Genomic DNA, 12,043 nt, shown 5'->3' with positions numbered 1-12,043 from the left:
AAAAAAAAAAGCTTTGACCCATTCTTGTCTTTAAAGTAGACTCTCCTTTGAGAACACAGCTCTTCCCCAGTTTTATTTTGAGTGCCTTCCAATGTGAGGGGCTCATCTTCTGGCACTATATCAGAGAGTGTTACACTGCAAACCATAAGGTTTTCGTTGGCTAACCATTCAGAAGTGGTCATCCTCTCCTTCTTTCTAGTCTGTCTTTGTCTGAACATTTTAATGAAACCGGCCCACCATGGGTGACCCTGCTGATTTTTAAATTCTGATGACATAATTTCTATCATCATAGCAATACAAAAACTGTGAGAAATAACTCTTATGGGCGTAATCCATCTTCAGTGAAGGAATAAGGGAAGTCTTGAGGGTGGCAGGCTAGGATAACAAAAGGAGGTGTAAAACTAGTTTGGCTGGCTAGGAACTTTAAAATAACAATACAACCAACAAGGAAATAGGGGAAGTTCCTGGGGAAAGAGGGAAACTAACTTTAAATGAAAATGCTCCAGGTAAGGACTAGTAGGCAACCTTGGAAGGAGAACTGAAGGAGGGGCTTTTTCTGAGATAGGGGAATAACATTGTTTACAGACTGGCCATGCAGTGTATCTGTCCATGTCTACCAGGTTGGGTGCCCGATTTTGCTAAAGCCAAAATGAGTACAGATTGGATTACTTGAGCATTTGTTGGTATGGATGTTTCTCACATAAACTACCACAGTATGACAAAGTGACAGATGAGTGGTGGAATAATGTTATAGGGGAGAAAAAGACCCTAAATTCAACTGTATTTTATAAAGACCTCTTTATTAAGTCTTAAACAGGGTAAAGACAAAAGCAATCATTCAGAGGAGGGAGACCATCAGCTTGGGGCCAGAATGGTATCCAAAGGATTCACATCTACATGGCTGATTTTATAAGTGACAAAAACAAGGGAACTTTGTCATAAGGCCATGACTGGTGATAGATCAATTTGTCACAACTGCAGCCACAAGGGGACTATATGAAACATTTACAGGATTGGTTCTGAGGCCCTCCAACCACCTTGGTCAGAGTATGATTCATAACCACAAGACCTCGGGTACCTCATTAAGGAACATGCCCAGGCAAATCCAAGAGAGGGAGATTCCTCCTCACTGGGCTAGCTAGGGGAGTGGTAGTAAGTACACTTCCAAATGCACTTTGCCTGAAGGCAAAGCTGCCTCTTCCCTGCTTTCCCAGAATTGCCTTGGTGACTCTGAAAGTTCAGTTGTTGGAAGTGTGTAAAGTTCTCAAGATGGCATCTGGACTTATGTCAAGACTCAAGATGGAGTTAGGGCTCTGACAGCAGGCTACACCCCTCCACAGGCAAAATGCCTTTAGATTTTAGGCTCTAACACATTCATTAACTAATAAATTGTTGTTGTTGTTAAGTGCTGTCAAGTCAATTCCAACCCATAGCAGCTGGTGACCCTGAACCACTGACCCAGCAGTTCAAATGACTTTGCAGTCTGATGCATTAGCCCACAGCGCCACACCAGGACTCCTAACTAAAGAGGGAGCCTGTAAAATACTGCAAATTGTTCAAATGAAGCTTTGACTTTTCTGCTATCTCATGGAGTTGTTGGTTAGGAAACCTTAAGTCTGACACATGTCCTTGGTTAGTCAAGCCAAGGGAAGTCAAGGCTGGTGGGGGGTTGGGGGGGAGCCGAGGAGTTGGTTCCAACTCATAGTGACTCTGTATAGGGTGTCCGAGGCTGTAAATCTTAACAGGAGCAGAAAGTCTCATCTTTCATTCACGTAACACCTGATAGTGATAGTTTTGAATTGGTGGCCTTCAAGTTAGCAGCTGGACTTATAAACTCAGTAATTCTCACTGTTGTTGTTGTTGTTAAGTGTTGTCAAGTCGATTCCATCTCATAACAACCCTGTATAGGGTTTCCAAAGAGTGACTGGTGAGTTTGAACCGCCAACCTTGTGGTTCAAACCAACTTTGTGGTCCAGTGAAAGCATGAAAGAGGCCTCTTTGCCTTCAGGCCAAGTGCACTTGAAAATGTGTTTACTACCACTCCCCTAGCTAGCCAGTGAGGAGGGATTTCTTTCTCATGGACTTGCCTGGGCATATCCTAAGCACCACACCAGGACTCCTGGTCAGTCCAGTATTTCCCAAACACAAGTGATATTCTCCCAGTGGGTTACTAGGGTCACTGTGGGGATGAGAGCGGCCTTGGCCATGGCTGTTATTAATAACATCCTCTATTTCTAAAGCTGGCTCCCTCAAGTCTAGGGAGCAGCTGTAGAATGTGAGGGACTGTGGAGAATCATAAAAGACCAATGCCTTCTCTGGCCACACATCATTGGACACCTTCAGCTTTCTCTGTACATTAAAGTCTCATGGTAATTTTATAATTGCTTGCTTGTATTTTAGCTACCCCACGTGACACTGCATGTAACCTGCTACATCAGTAGCCTTCATGCTTTCGTGGGTTTCAGAATCACCTGAGTAACTAACAAAGCCCACAGAGTCACAAGATCCTTGAAGTCGCATTGAGCCCGTCCATTTTGTTTTACCACACTCGGCTGATTTTGAGCGGTCTAAAGTTTGAGTCCTGGTGTTGCATTGTGGGCTATAATGCACTGGACTGCAAAGTCAGTTTGAACTGCAAGGTCGGTGGTTCAAACTCACCAGTTGCTCCTCAGAAACCCTATACAGGGTTGCTATGGGTCGGAACCAACGCTACAGCACTTAACAACAGCAGCAAAATTTGAGAGGGTTCCTGGTGTGGTGTTGTAGAATCAGCACTGGACTGGGAAGCACAAGGCTGACATTTCAAACCCACCAGTTGCTTACTGGAAACCCTATACATGATTGTTATGACTTGAAATCAACTGGAAGACATTAGCAACAACAAAAGTTTGGGAACCACTATACTAAACTCTTTTCAAACATTGTCTTATTTAATCTTCAACACTTCTTACTTGTTATGTGCTATTGAGTGAATTTCAGCTCCTGGTGACACCGTGTAATAAAGTATAACCACCCATAAGTTTTTCTAGATTGTAGTATTATTGGGTGAGTATGGTATATTGTCATTTGAACGGCAAAATAGATGGTTCAAACCCACCAGCGTGCCTCAGAAACCCATGCAGGGTCACTCTGAATCAGAACCGACTCGATGGCACTTAGCAACAACAACCTTTATAGTAGTGTTACTAGGGTGTAAAGCGTATGATTCTGCTACTGAGGATCTTTATCTTTTACTGACCAACAATGATCAGGCTAGAGAGTTTTACAAAGCAAAAGATTTAAAGATTTATTGAAAGGAAAAGTTCTGGCCATAGGAAACACGAGGGTTCCACGCATGCTAACCCATCCTCCCTTAACGTTTAACTGGCCAGGGTTGTTAAAGATCCTTGCGAGAGACTCTCCTGTTTATTTATGATTTCTTCTGGCAAGAGCAGGAAAGTGGCTGGTCTAGGATAATGACATGTGTGCACAGTAAGGGTTCAAAATAGAGTTGGTTCCATCCTAGGTGGGGTCTGCCATGAAAGCATCTGGGAGGTGCTGGTAAGATGTATTATGCGCTGTGGCTCATGCGCTCTGCCTTGGGCCGCAATTTGGACTGAGTTAAGTGGAAGGTCATGGCGCAGTCAAGGCTGGAGGCACCGCACGTGCTCCAAGAACTGGTCTACAACTTTTCACTCCTGAAAGACACCTTCAAGGAAGTTTTATAGGCCTATAAAACATTCTTATTTTACTCATCCCAGGCTGCAACTGCTCAGCTATGTATACTAGGCATTTCCTACACATCTTCACAGTGCCTCAAGTCAGGAAGGGTACAATCCCAGCATTACTCAAGTGTTTTGGTCTAATCCTGATTTCTGGACTTCGTTTTCTCCATGCCTCAGGAGCATAGAATCAGAGGTCTTTCTCCCATAAGAGTAGGTTCATACACCCACCTTTTAGTCAGAAGTTGAGTTCTTAATTGTTGTACCACTAGGGTTCCTTAACACTGCTTTAAAAGGCCTCAAGCAGCAAACAGGGCCTAATAGACTGGGTAGAGAAATGGGTTCAAATCTGCTGTTACCCACTTGTGTAACCTTTGAGAAGGTAACCTACCTTTCTGCACCCTCATAATAATCATTGTTGAATTAAGAACACAGCGATAATCCCTCTCTTGGAGAGTTGTGAGGGAGTTAAATGAAACAAACCCAAGACAAGGGCTCTGCACACTCAATAAAAGGTCATGATTATTATTCTAATCATGGGTCAAACCATTTATTGGAAACAAAGCTATATGTAATAAGAGTTTTGAGTAGACACATCTTCATTGATTTTAACATATCAAATGGCATTTGACAAATGGGGGGAGAGTATGAGGACCAATAGCTTATTGATCAACTCACCAATGTTTTCATTTAAATTGAAGTCTTGAAAAGAAAGATGACTGGTAATTCACAGCATCACTGGGAGTCAAAGACTTCCCCAGCATATGTAGAAAAGCATGCCTTTCTGTTTTAGAAAGACCCTCATCCAACCTACACCCAAGACAAGCAATCTTCATTCCACAAAGGTCGGTTTAGTTCTTATCTACCATGTGCTAGACACTGGAGACAAGACAGTCAACAAAACAGAAAATGATGTTGCAGCTTGGGAATTACAGTGAAGTAGTGGGAGGAGGATTGAAAACAAGAAAAAGAAAAGGTAATGGCCCCTAACCTGCTGTAGAGCCTGAAACCTGGATGCTTTTGCTTGTAAACGACTCCAGCCAGGCAGAATTTAATTCCATCTTGTGTCTACATTTGTTTCATTGCCCATTTTTCTTAACTACCTCATGCACCTCTGAAACTCAAACTTCCAGAATTAACAGGCTATATTTAAAATTGAGTTTTGGGCTGTTTCCTCCAGCCGGCCCTCACAAGAACATTCCTGAACACATCTTTTAATGGTCCTATGGTTGAGATATCATACCTCAAGAACCTCAGAGAGAGTCTCTAAGCTGTCTTATCTGTAATAGTCCTCTCCCTGCTTTCTGTATGTGGATGCAATGATATCATCAGTTATGGGAGGAGATTCCTTTGTTCACTGTGCTCTATAAATGGTCAACATGCAGAGACAGGACTTTGAAAACTTCTCATGGAGTCATATCAATAGTTTCTCTCACCCAGGTGATCTATGGTTGTCTTTGTCTTGTTTTCACTCTTGTGTGTTATTGTTGTTGTTAAGTGCCCTTGAGTTGGCTCCAATTCATTTGTTGTTAACTGTCACTGAGTTGGTTCCAACTCATAACAACCTTATACAGGGTTTCTGAGGAGCAGCTGGTGAGTTTGAACTGTAACCTTGCTATTCAAACTGACCTTAGAGTCCAGTGCTTATCCTACAGTGCCACACCAGGGATCTACCCTATGTAGGTCCACACCGTATGTAGGTCAAGGAGTGGCTTGAACCAACAACCTTGTAGTCAGTAGTCCAGTGCTTATCCTACAGTGCCACACCAGGAATCCACTTGCTTAAGACTTTATGAGTCTTTATAATATTTATATGTTTGAAGATGGTGTTACTTTTCTCCTCTATAACAAATCTCAGGGAGAGAGACTGCAAACTGATTTTGCGTAATTTCAGACAAGCCCAACGTTACTTGGGTCTAGTGGAAGAAAGAGGTCCTGGTGTAGCGCTGTGGGTTAATATACTAGACTGCAAAGTCAGTTTGAATTGCAAGGTTGGTGGTTCAGGCACACAAGCTGTTCCTTGGAAACCTTATACGGGATTGCTGTGGGTTAGAACCAACTCAACAGCACTTAACAACAACAGTGGAAGGGTCAGGGAACAGCACTTTCCACTGAGTGAAATTGTCATGGGCATTCCAAGAATCCTTGGAAGAAAAGCAAGGATAAGCCCCATTGGGAAGAGTCGTTTGGAGTGACTCTGCCAGCTCATAACAGTCTCCTGAGAGTTGCTAAGAGGGAAGATACAAGGTGGGGAAGACAAGGGGGATACGAATGGATCTCTTCCTGGACCAGAACAATTTGACCCCTGTGACTGAGAGTATGGGTCTGTGAGCTTACTGCTCTTTTACCCTGACTCTGGGAGAAAAAGTGGGGTAGGAACATAATCTACATGGAAATCTAAGGTGAGGCCCAGCACTGCCTAGTGGCTGAAGGAACTCCCAGAATCCCTTCCAGGTAAAGACAAATCTGATGGAGTCTTTAGTTGACATACAGAGTACATTCAGTTGGGAAAATGTAGGAGTCACAGAAACATTAATCAACAGGAGAGGAGGAAATGGGTGTTGAGGAGAAGTTGCGTGAGCACCCAGCCCTTTACCTGCTGAGGACACTCCTCTCCTCAGTAGGGTACAGATGGGAGGGCAGGGTGAGGCTGCGCAGGTCTGGGCAGGAGAGACTGCTTCAGTCAGCCTACTGCTGAGGACTTAAGGTAAATGCTTGGGGAACTTTGCTGCCCTTGCTCTTAGCTAACTAATTTATCTGCAGGCCCAAGCTTCTGGGGAAACCCACATCTATGTAATTTAGTGTGATCTTCAGAAAAGTTCTGGCAACCTAGAAAGATTGGTTTATGACTGATGAGTTTTTCTAATTTTAAAGGTTACCTGAGGGATTCTCTAATGACTTAGGCAGGTAAATTCAGAAGTGGAGTCCCCCAGGAAATTGAGAAAGGGGAATATCCAGGTATGTAATTTGTTGGGTATAGGTAGACAGAGTTAGGGGACCTGTGGATAGAACTTTCAAAACAGGAGCTCTGCTGTCAGTTCTCAGATAGGTGGTCCTCGGAGAATGGACAGTGGAGAAAACAATGCTGGCAATTACTTTCTCTCATCAATTGTCCTCTGTTTTTCTTCCAACACCAAACCCACCCCCTTCACCTACAAAAGTGGGACTTAGGCTGACACTGTGTTTGCTTAAGGGCTTATATGTGCTAGGGGTTTGATCTAAGATCTTGCATCAAACACGTACTATGTGCCCGGGACTCTGCTGAAAGCCTTATATTTACCATTTTATTTAATTCTTATAATGACCCTCAGATAACTTAAAGAATGAATCTAGCAATTAAAGAAGCTAGGTGCTCAGGTATTCCACTGCTGAGAAATGGTGAAATCTAAACTCAAAACTTGGCTGTGGCTGACTTGGTCATGATCCATTACTCATCTGATATGTTGTGGATTCTGCTGGCTAGGATTTTGTTGAGAGTTTTGGCATCTGTGTTCATGAGGAATATTGGTCTATAATTTTCTTGTGTAGTGATGTCTTTGCTTGGTTTTAGTATCAGGTTATGGTCACTTCACAAAATTAATTTGGTAGCTGTTGTTGTTGCTGTTAAGTGCCTTCGAGTCAGTTCCGACTCATAGCGACCCTGTACAGGGTGGGTTTCCGAGGCTGTAGATCTTTACGGGAGCAGAAAGCCTCATCTTTTTCCCATGGAGCAGCTGGTAGTTTCAAACTGCTGACCTTACAGTTCGCAGCCTGATTCGTAACCACTACGCTACCAGAGCCTTTTCTATACTCTGAAATCATTTGAGTAGAACTGGTGTCAGCTCTTTGAATATTTGGTAGAATTAACCAGTGAAGCAGTCTGGGCCTGGACTTTGATTTATGTTGGCAAGTTTTTAATGACCTACTTAATGTCTTTTGTTTGGGGTTTGTTAAAAGTTTCTGCCTGTCATTGTTAGTTTAGGTAGGTAGTATGGTTTCAGATATTTGTCCAATTCTTTTAGGTTTCCAAATTTGCTGGAGGACAAATCTTCATAGTATTCTGTTATGATTATCTTTATTTCTATCAGTTCTGTTGTGACATCACCCATTTTACTTATTTGTGTTATTTCCATCTTTTCCTTTTCCTTTTTTAGATTTGCCAGTTTTTTTGGTGATTTTATTAATATTACCAAAGAAGTAACTTCTAGTCTTTATTTTTCTATTGTTTTTCTGTTTCATTTATTTCTCTTGTAATCTTTAGTGTTTGTCTTCTGGTAAATTGGTTGGCTTAGTCCACTGCTAATTGTTGGAGATGTTGAGTTAAGGTGTGAATTTTGGTCCCTTCTTTTTTCATGTGTTATGTTTATTGCTATAGATTTCTTTGTGAACACTGTTCTTGATGTGTCTCAAAGATTTTAGTTAAATTGGATTTTCATTCTCATTTGATTCAAGGAATTGTTTTATTTCATCTTTAATTTCATCTACTACTCAGTGAAGTTTAAATTTATTGGGGCTTGTTTTGTGGCCTAACATCTGGTTCATTCCAGAGAATGTTTCATGTGTGCTGGAAAATAATGTATCATGCTGTTGGTGGGTGGAGCATTGTGCATAAATCTATCAGGTCAAGCTGATTGTGTTGTTTATTTCTACCAAATCTTTTCTGAGTTTCTTTGTATTTGTTCTGTCCTTCATCAAAAGTAATGAAGGTTTTGGATTGAGACCTGGTTGGCCAGCAATGTGGTGAGACCTGGGGACTCCTGGACCCAGGGACATGGCCACAGAGGACTAGAGTGGAGAGTGAAGTGTCCAGCTGATATAAAGTGGGGGACGATGCACAAGAATAGCCATACTTGCAGACAGCTGTCATATGACCTGGCTTCAATGGATGGATGATCAGAACTCAACTAGAGGGAGAAAGAAGAGGGAAAAAAGAGTAATATGCTACAATTTGATGAACTTGACTGATACTTATGGATGTAGTAGCTCAAAAGAGGGAACAAATCTTTACAGCATAGATCACTCCCACCCCCTCAGTACACAGGGTTGATAGGAATGGGAAACTTAGACATTGGCTACCCAAAATGGGGTGACTACAAAGGCATGAAGTGAGTGGCTTACAAGTTTTCAAAAGGGAGCCTAGTTTCAGAGAGTATGGGGGAAGGTAGAATCTCCACTGAGTAGTTTCCAACCTATCTAGAGGGGACTGGTGAAAGGAGATGGGATAAGATTCTTGTGGTTCAATTGTGAATAATTGCTATCAGGACTGATTGTGAGTGTTACAAATGTAAAGGTAGACGTTTTGTAACAAAAGGAAGGGAGTGGTTGATCTTGCAGTCCAGGAGCGGAGGACCCTGGGACTATCAAGGGACAAAGGCTGAGTGTGGGACCCTATCCAGAGAAGCAGTGACACCAGAGATGGAGGCAGAGACGATGACATGGAGAGATGGAGTGGCTGGGGACTCTGAACCCAGGGAGGGAGAGGGACTGTGTGCTGATGGCTGGGGGGCAGGATTGCAGGGTGTGCCCTTTGGTTGTTTGAATGGTTATATATTCCTGAGTGCTTCGGCGTACATCCAAAAAAACAAACAGAGGGAATGGAAGCAAATGTTGTTGAATGATGATGCACGGAGGGGATTGCAATCATTGCAATGAAATGAAATACAATAGGATGAATGTAAAGCTGATGTTCTCCCATGTAAACTATCATCAATTCTCAACAATAATTAAAAAAAAAAAAAAGTGATGAAGGTTTTCTTTGAGGTTTATTAAAATTTCCTATTATTATAAAGAGGCCTGGATGAGTAGTGGATTACCAGAAGGTCAGTAGCTCTAGTCTTCTAACTGTTTTGCAGTAGAAAGATGAGACTTTCTGCTTCCATAAAGATTTATAGCCTCAGAAACCCTATACAGGGTTTGCTGAGTCAGAATTGACTCAGTTGCACACAACAACCACCACCAAGACTGTTACTGTGGAGTTGTTTATTTTCTCTTCAATTCTGTTAGTTTATGTATTTTGAGGCTCTTTCATTGGGTGCAAAAATATTAATTATGGTTATGTTCTTGTGTTCAACTGACCCCTTAATCATTATATAATATCTTTGTCTATTTTATCAGAAATTAATATCAATGTTAACTTTCTTTTAACCAGCCTTTGATTTTTTTAGTCTGGTGGTGGTGGTGATGTGCTGTGGAGTTGGTTTCGATTCATAGAGACTCTGTACAGGATTTCCAAGGCTGTAAATCTTTACTGGAGCAGAAAGCCTCATCTTTCTTCCATAGAACAGCTGGTAATTTCCAACTGCTGATCTTGAGGTTCGCAGCCCGATTCATCTTTTTGTGTAAGGTGTGTTTCTTATTGATAGGTCATGGTTTCTTATCCATTCTGCTACTGTTTCTTGTTGTTAATTGCTATCAAGCTAGTTCTGATTCATACAGAGCATATACAGCATTTTTAAGGAGCAACTGATAGATTTGTACCGCTGACCTTGTGGTTGGTAGTCCAGTGCTTATCCTACAGTGCCACACACCAGGACTGGTACATTTAACTCACTTACATTAAGTGTAATTATTGATAGGTATGAATTTATTGCTGTCATTTTGCTGGGTTTGTTTTTGTGGTGCTGCTGGATTCTTTGGTCCACATAATTTTTTGCGTTGAGTTCATTTTGTCTGTGGGTTTTCTTGCCATTTCCTTCATTACTGTTGTCTCAGTGTTTACTAAATCTTTATGATTTTCCTTTTTTATTTGGATGACAAGTTTTATTAATTTTCTGTGAGGCTACCCTGTAATTTATTTATTTCCAAGTTTAAAACAGTGTGTTTATCTTGAAATCCTCTTGATTTCCTCTTTACTTAAAATTCTGTAACTACATTATTTATTTCCTTTTTTACATTTTAATTGTTTTAATTTACAAATTGATATCTCCATTTTCCTATTTTCAGTCACAGGGTAGTTCAAACGCCACAGCCACTCCTTGGAAATCCTATACAGGGTCACAAGTGTTGGAACTGACTCAGCAGCACTTAACAACAGCAACAAAGGTGTCTTTAACTTTGTTGTTGTTGCTAAGTGCCATCAAGTCAGTTCCAACTCATAGCAACCCTGTAGGAACAGCTGATGAATTTGAACTGCCAACCTTGCAATTCAAACAACCTTAAATTCCAGTGTTTATTCTACAGAATCACACCAGTACTCCTGTTTCCCTCTGAATACATCTATATCTGTGTTAATTTTGGGATGGTGTTGTCATGTATGCTAACCTCAGATTGTTGTGTTTTGTCTCAGTTCTCTATCTGAAGAACTTTCTGTAATATTTTTTGTAAAATTGATTGGTCTGGTTTTTACAAATTCCTTTATTTTCTGTTTATCAGGAAAGGTCTTAATTTCACCATCATATTTGAGAAAGACTGTTTCTAGAGTGGAATAAAAAAGGAAGGATCAGTCGTTGGAAAATATGGCCTTGGTGATAGAAATGATGTTGGAGATCACATGATAGAATTTTGCAACATCAATGACTTCATTGCTAATACTTTTAAACAACAGAAAAGACAGCTATACATGTGGCCCTCACAAGATGGAATACAAAGAAATCAAATTGACTACATCTGTGGAAAGAGTTGGTGGAAAAGCTCCATAGCATCAATCAAAACAAGACTAGGGGCAGAGTGTGGAACAGACTATAAATTGCTCCTATGCAAGTTCATGCTGAAGTTGAATAAAATTATAACAAGTCCATGCGAGCCAAAATATTACTTTGATCATATCCTACTAGAATTCAGAGATCGTCTGAAAGCAGATTTGATGTACTAGACACTAAAGACTGAAGACCAGAGAATTGTGGGATGACATCAAGAACATCATACATGACATTAAGTAGACAAGAAAGAAGGAAAAGATCAAAAGGGATGTCAGAAGAAATTTGCTTTCCAGTGTAGAGATGCTAAAGAAAACGGAAGAAATGAAGAGGTAAAAGAACTGAATAGATAATATCAAAGGGCAGCTTTGAAATGTATACAGATCTAGTGTTGGAAAACCATAAGGGAAGAAAACACTAAGCATTTCTCAAGCTGAGGGAACTGAAGAAAAATCCAAGCCTTGACTTGAAATTCTATGAAGAATTCTATGGACAAAATGGTGAAAGAATACAACCCTGTCACACACCTTTCTTAATTTTAAACCACTCAGTGTTCCCATGTTCTGTTCAAAAACTGCCTCTTGGTCCATGTACAGATTCCTCATGAGCACAATTAAGGGTTCTGGAATACTTATACTTTGCAACGTTGTCCATAGCTTGTCATGATCCACACAATCAAAAGCCTTTGCAGAGTCAATAAAGCACAGGTAAACATCTTTCTGGTATTCT

Source organism: Chrysochloris asiatica, unplaced genomic scaffold (assembly GCF_000296735.1).
Source record: "Chrysochloris asiatica unplaced genomic scaffold, ChrAsi1.0 scaffold00028, whole genome shotgun sequence".
NCBI lineage: Eukaryota > Metazoa > Chordata > Mammalia > Afrosoricida > Chrysochloridae > Chrysochloris > Chrysochloris asiatica.
Note: the sequence above shows the minus strand (reverse complement) of the source record.